Source organism: Arachis stenosperma, chromosome 1, assembly GCF_014773155.1.
Source record: "Arachis stenosperma cultivar V10309 chromosome 1, arast.V10309.gnm1.PFL2, whole genome shotgun sequence".
In the NCBI taxonomy this organism is placed as follows: Eukaryota; Viridiplantae; Streptophyta; class Magnoliopsida; order Fabales; family Fabaceae; genus Arachis; species Arachis stenosperma.
Genome location: NC_080377.1, coordinates 33658215 through 33666018, shown reverse-complemented (window position 1 = coordinate 33666018; position 7804 = coordinate 33658215).

Sequence of the window (7804 nt, the reverse complement as noted above, 5' to 3'; positions counted from 1 at the left end):
CTCTACTCTACAGCCTCTAATCTGTGTTTTCGCGCTTGAAACTGGGCCAAAAATAGCCCAGAAATCGCCCCCAGTGATTTCTGATACGTGCAGCACGTGGCACTATCACGCGTACGTGTCGCCTAATAGCAAAAAACTATGGCAAATTGTATATCATTTCGAAGCCCCGGATGTTAGCTTTCCAACGCAACTAGAACCGCCTCATTCGGACCTCTGTAGCTCAAATTATGGTCGATTTAATACGAAGAGGTCAGGCTTGACAAATTTGCAATTCTTTCAATTTCTTGTATTTCTTCAACTTTTGCATGCTTTCTTTCCATCCTCTAAGCCATTTCTGCCCTATAAACCCTGAAAACACTCAACAAACATATCACGGCATCGAATGGTAATAAGAGAGGGTTAAAATAGCAAATTTAAGGCCAAAGAAGCATGTTTTCAATCATAGCACAAAATTAGGAAGGAGAATGTAAAACATGCGATTTCTATGAATAAGTGTGAGAATAATGGGTAAAATCTACTGAATTAAGCACAAGATAAACCGTAAAATAGTGGTTTATCAAGCATTCCACATCATTAGCTTCAATTGGATTCCTGGATATCTCTTCTTGAAATTTGCATACAGATGTCTAACACAAAATCTGTGGTCAACCCCAGGCAGAAGCTCCTCAAAAGTTGGCACCAAACCCTGTTTTGAATACAAAAAGGATGAGCATAGGTTGTTAAATGCTAATTACAACACTTGTACATTAAGGTTCAAAGAAAAAGACATGTACCTTATGTTGGTCAGATATGAAGGTGCAGGTCCTGATTTTGTTAACTCCCAGGTCATCACATAGATGCTGGAGAAACCATGTCCATAAGTCCTTGGTTTCAGCTTCCACAACTGCATATGCTATCGGCAGGATTTGATCGTTTGGGTCCCAACCCATTGCAGTCTGGAGCCAACCTCCAAAAGGTGTTTTCAGAAAATAGCCGTCCAACCCAATCATTGGCCTACAAGCCATAAAACTCCTCTTACAAGCATCCAACATCACATAGATCCTCTTAAATCTACCCTGACACTAGTCGTTCAGAAGCAAACTCAAGTGGCCTCTGGACTTTCAAATGTACTGATGACCCAGGGTTGGTCTTCAGCAACTCATGACAGTAGTCATACAACTTTCTATACTGCTCTACATATGTCTCCTGCAACTCATCCAGAGCAAACTGTCTAACCCTGGAGGCCTTAGATTTGGTCAACTCCACATTCCACTTTGTGTATGCTTTCCTCATTAGTGTGGTTAACTTAATCTTCGGGTTCTCAGCAATTTTTTTCAAAAAAACTTTACTCATCCACTTTGCATGCATGATTCCAATCTTCAATTCCCAAGAGCAATTGTGATTGTTGTTGCAACTCTTCAACTGCCAACTTCGCTCATGCTTCATCTTTCCACAATATGCGTACCACTCACAACCCTCCACACATTCCACTTTAACCCTCTTGAGATCCACCTTTGTGAATCTCAGACCCCTACCACTACTGACAGCATATGCAATGGCACAGTCTTTGAACTCCTCTCTTGACACATACAAAGTTCCCACCTCCCAAGTGTATTCACTTATGTTCTTCAACAGCCTGTGAATCAGATACCTCTTTTCCGTGTCATCCTCATCATCACTAAATGGAATATCTAGGAATCCTCACTTTTATGACCTGCATCCTCATCACTAAATCCCCCTACAATTTTTTCCTTTCCAAGATTTCGTGCAGCTGGTTGTGAAGATTGACCATGAGACTGATTGGGTGTAGACTCTTTTTCCCTCTCTTCTGTGATGTTCACATCAACTAAACCTTCATCTCCCTCCCTCTCATCATCACTGTTACCAAAATCAAGACTACCAAGACTGTGAATTGATGGATTCCTAGCAATTGAGTCAAAAGTCCATGAACTTTCACTCCCCCTGGGTTCATAGTCATTATCTTTAGATGTCTCACTCCCCTCTTCCTCTTCTTCAACAGCATCAGAACTCCTAACAACCTCACATGATCCCTCACTCATAGACCCAACCTCTTCCACTTCAGTAGGCCCATCAGTAGCTGCCTTTGACCCAAGCCCAACACCAGGGCCTTCATACACAACAATTGGGCCATGCCCAGCTTGATCACCTTTTTCAACAGGAGCAGTAATTTGCCCAGGTTGCACAACTTCTCCGACTTCACTTGTCTTCAACCATATCATTCTTTACCCCAATTCTTGCTATATCTGATAAACCACTATTTTATGATAAATCTTATGCTTAAATTGAATGATTTTATCAACTCTTCACCTACTTATTCATATGAACTTGCATGGTTTTACAATTCCTTCCTTAGGATATGACATATGAGAAAACATGTTTTCTATGCTTTAAAATAATCAAAAATTTAATTATCCTTTATTACCATTCGATGCCATGATTTGTGTGTTGAGTACTTTCAGGTTTTATAGGGCAGGAATGACTTAAAGGATGGAAAGAAAACATACAAAAATGGAAGGAAAGCACAAATTGGAGTTCTTGGAGAAACTGGCAGCGATGCGCTCGCATGGACGACGCGAACGCATGCATTGCGTAAATTAGCATCGACGCGAGCGCATGGACGACGCGAACGCGTGACTTGTGAAACACAACTGACGCGAACGCATGACTGACACGACCGCATGGAAGAGCAACACTCCAGATGACGCAACCGCGTGACCCACGCGGACGCGTGACGTGCACGATCTGCAGAATTTGCAGAAGTTGGCCCCAGCAACTTCTGAACCCCTTTTGGTCCAAATCTAAGCCCAGAGAACACATATTAAAGGGTTATAAAGGGAGGAATCCATCCATTCATAAAAATATAGAGAATACATCATACAACATACATTCATAGATAGTTTTAGTATTTAGATGTAGCTTTTAGAGAGAGAGAGAGGTTCTCTCCTCTCTCTTAGGATTAGGATTTAGGATTTAGAGTTTCTCTTAACTTTAGGTTTATCTCATCTACATATCAGGTTCAATATTCCTTTATTTTGACTTCTCTTATTTGTTAATTATATATGTTGCCAGATTGGCTTATGGACCATTCATGTTATGATTTTCTTAATTAATATAAATTGAGGTATTTCAGACTCATGATTGCTTTCCTTTATTTATATAAATAATTTAGATTTTCCCCTTCTTGGCTTTGGTTGATTAATTGGTAACTCTTGAATTATAAAACTCATCGTGATTGATAATTGTTATTCTTGCTGATTAATTTAGATTCCTATAACTCTAATCTTTCCTTAAGGAGTTGACTAGGACTTTAGGTGTTAAATTAATTTGTCCACTTAACTGACCTTCATAGTTAGAGATTGACTTAGTGGGAGAAAAAGTATAATTCTCATACCATTGATAAGGATAATTAGGATATGACTTCCAGTTTTCATACCTTACCAAGAGATTTCTTCGTTATTAATTTATTAATTTCTACAATCCATTTCTCTTGTTCAAAACCTTTTCAAAAACCAAAAAATACTGTTTTCCATAACCAATAATAAAATACACCTCCCTACAATTCCTTGAGAAGACAACCCGAGGTTTGAATACTTCAGTTAATTATCTTTATTGGGTTTGTTACTGATGACAACCAAAACGTTTGTACGAAAGGATTTTCTGTTGGTTTAGAAGCTATACTTACAACGCGATCATATTTGTGAAATTCTTTACCGACAGGAAATCCGATCGTCAAAATGGCGCCATTGCCGGGGAATTGCAAACGTGTGCCTTATTATTGGTTATTGTAAATACTTTTCTTTTACTTGTTTATTTGTTTTTGTTTCCCCTTCTTATTTCTAATAGTTACTATGAGTTCTCACCCCTCTCGCTTTGAGTTTGGTTCTAATTTTGTTGAAAGGAATGGAAGCTATAACAGAACTATGCATCACGGTCTTGGCAATCAAAGATGGATGGAGCCAAGAGGATCTGATCAACCCTTTAGGCAACAACACATTCCTGGGTATCATAGACAAGGACCCTTCTACAATGCATACCAAACTGATAGATATGGTGGACCCCCTTGTAGTTACAAACAAGCCCCACTCTGTGCTCAGAGACCATCCTCTCAACATAGCTTCGAACTACCACACCCACAAACTCCTTTTCACCATTCGCCACCGTATGATCCTTATCCGTCCCAACGCCAATCCAATTACTCCCAAGAACCACCATTTCCCTATGTACCATGTCCATATCCATCACCTCAAGAATCACAGGTTCGCTTCGAAGAATCAGTAGATCAATTTCATGCAACCCTTCATCAACTGGAGCAAGCAATAAATCAATTATCTTCCAGACGTTCGGACACCCAAGGAACTCCCATAGCTTCATGTGGAGAATCTAATGAAGAACGCAGCATGAACGAGACACTAGAAACTCCAGTGGGTAGCATAGAGCATAACTTTGTACTGGAACAAGTAGAGGAAGCTGTCATTGTAGAAGAAGAAGAGTTGGTTGAAGATTTAGGAGATGCTGAACCTCCACGGGAACCCAGAGTTATGGAAGACTCCGTCAAGGATGTTACAATTGACGCTAAGGAGGATATTACACAGTCTCCAATACAAGTATCTTATGAAGAACTGGACGGAATAACCTCAGACACAAGTTTCCTTGATGATGATAATCACAAGTCAAGTTCTCTTAGTAATGAACTTGCATCCGCAAGTGAATTCTTTGAGACAGGAGAATCTTCCCCAAGTGAATACGAGAATTTTCTCAACCTCCTAATTATGACTCCAATGATGAGGAAGATATAGAAGACATTGATCAAGACATGGTTGAATTTGAAGAAGTTTGCAAAGAAGTGGAGGAATTCACTGAAGACCACAAGGGAGTAGAGCTTGCAGAATCACTAGAAACACTTATCCCAAGGCCATTGCCACCCAATACAAACTTCAAGTGGGTAAAATCCCTGACCTTTATCTTTACTTTTCCACTTGAATATGGTTTGCTTGAAACAGATGGCCAGCTTAGAGCTCTTTGCGGCTTTAAGAGCAAAGGGGAAATGACTCGCACTCAGCGCTAGTATGCAAAATTCAATGAGGTTTCACACTTCAATTTGAGGTAAAAGGATTGGTGTGAAGCTCAATTGAAAGGATCTCGGATGCTGTTTGGTCACTGTAGTGAGAATTCAGGTTACTCACCACCCGATTGGAAAAATGCAGATCAAGACAAAGATGGGTGTAAAAGTAGAGTTTGGGATCCTGGAATCTATTTTGACATTCAACACCCCGGGAGCCTGGAAACCTGTTTGAAATTGCTCAAAGGCTTTACGTGCCTTGTTTGGGACCCCAGAGGATGCTGGCATTCCAAACACTGGTGGAGATTTCTGGATGAATTCAAGCACAAGCCACCATAGCCGGAAGCTCATCAAATGTCCAACTTAAGGACTTTAACTAAAAGTGCTAGGTGGGAGACAACCCACCATGGTATGATCGTTCCTTCTCCATTTTACTCTGTTTTTGAATTTTGTTTGAACCTAGAATTTTTGCATGACATTCATTGCATTTTGTAATCTGCATACTATATAAGAGAGAGAGAGAGAGAGAGAGAGAGAGAGAGAGAGAGAGAGAGCACGCGACGCGACAACGTCGCTGACGCGTCCGCGTCACAAGTGCATTAGGAAGAAAAGGAAAGTGAACAGAAAGTCACGCAAAAGCATGACTGGAGGCATTCCTTTGGCACAAATTGTTCCACGTGACCACGTGCCCCACGCGCTAGCGTCAGTTGCAAAAAATGCCTCCCACACATCCGCGTCACTCACACGAACGCGTGATCTGGATATCAGCGTAAAGATCCAACGCCCAGAAATTTGGGCTGGAATCGTGCGGTTGGTGTGCGTTTAGCACAAAACAACCCACGCGTGCGCGTCCCTGACGCGAACGTGTCACTTGCACAACACCCATCCCACACGAAAGCGTGAGCGACGCGATCGCGTCACATGGATATTATGGTCCCCTAAATAAACAGAGAGTTGTGCGAGAACGATGCTGGAACTGTGCGTCTAGCACAAATTCCAGCGACGCATTCGCGTGCTTCACGCATCCGCATAACCCATCTTTCCCCCTTACTCACGCGATCGCGTGTTTCACGCATTCGCGTGGATTTGCGATCTCTAACCCCAAATCACGCGAACCCTAACCCATTGCGTCCCAAACCCCAAAGCCCCCTCTCCTTTCCCCTCTACAACTCCTTTCCGCCCAGCCAACCACCCCCGACCGCCACACCACCCCCAACCGCCCAGACCCCGTTGTGACACCCACCCCCTCTCTTCCTTCTTTTCTTCCTCCACCACTCCCAACCCTCCCTCTCACCCTCCTCTGCCACTGCCCCCCCACCGCGGCCAACCTTTGACGGCTATCTTCCACCACCGTGACGCCGTGCCCCCAGCGCCGCCGCATCACCACCACCACCTCTCTGTCCTCATCTCTGTTCCATATCTTTGTACTTCTATGCACCCGGTTCTGCCACTATTCTTTCCTTCGTAATTAATTGCATATTTTCCAGTTTATGTTCAAATTAGGATAGTTAGAGATGCATGTTGTAGTAAATTTTAGGTGGTTAGGTAGCTAGGATGTGGTTAGTGGATTTAGGCCTGATAATTACGCCGTACTTGTTGCTTGTTTTACCTATTCTGCAATTTTGCTCTGGCTGTGATGTTCATACTGTTCATATGCTTCTCTTTGCTGTTTCATGCTGCTGTTACACTGCTTTTTCATGTTCATGTTATTTGTGTCTATTTGCAACCTTATTTCAATTCATATGAACTATTTTTTCTTGCTGTTTGTTTCACGGGAACATCTAATTTTAGCCGGAATGCTGCCCAATTTTCTGCAAATTGTTTTCTTTTTACATTCAGGAATTGGTTTTGGCAATTTTCAAATTTGCACTACTTAGCGACAACCAAACCAATTCATGAATGCACGGGCCTGCTTTCTTATTCCTTTCGGCTTCCTGGTTAATAAATTGCATTATTGATGATTTGATTTTAATTTTTGCTACTTCTGTATCTATATGAATCATCATCAATACCCTGTTATCCCTGCTTGAATATGAGTGGATTATTCTTTAAATTTGTGAATTTATTGTTACTTAGGAAACCATTCTCATGCGGCTTACTTTAACCTTCTTTTCACTAACTCACTCTTTAACTTTCTAACTTCCTTTTTCCATCCTAACCATTTTAACTTTCAAATTTCTCCTTTCGGTTTCTCTTTATTTACTTTAACTTTCTAACTCAAGGCATGATCACTGTTTTTCCTTATTAACATGAATTCCACTTATCATGTATTTTGGATTGTCATTTTTATTTTCAGACTTTTTCCCTTAAACACAATCCCGAATGCACACATATTTGACTCAATTCTTGCTTCTCTTGCTCTTTTGCCACTCTGTGCTTATATTGCTATTATCCTATTTGCCTACTTATTTTCCTACTTTTATTCTTCAATTATATCCTGGAAATTCTGTTTTTCAGGATGTCTGACTCTCAAAGCAGAGGAAAGGGCAAAGTAACTACTGGCAAAAGGAAAAGAGGCGAATCCTCTGTATCCATCATTGGCATCTTACATGATGATTCCTGGCGGGAGAAGAACTTTACCCGCAAGAAAAAGCTTATCAATTGGTACCTGTGGCTGACCTGGTTAAATTTGCAAACAAATACTGTGAGCTGAAGTACCCAGTTTTTGCCACATCCAGGAACTGTACCTAGAAAGGACACTCAAAATTTCAGAAGAACTCAGGCAGTACACTTCAGATCAAATCA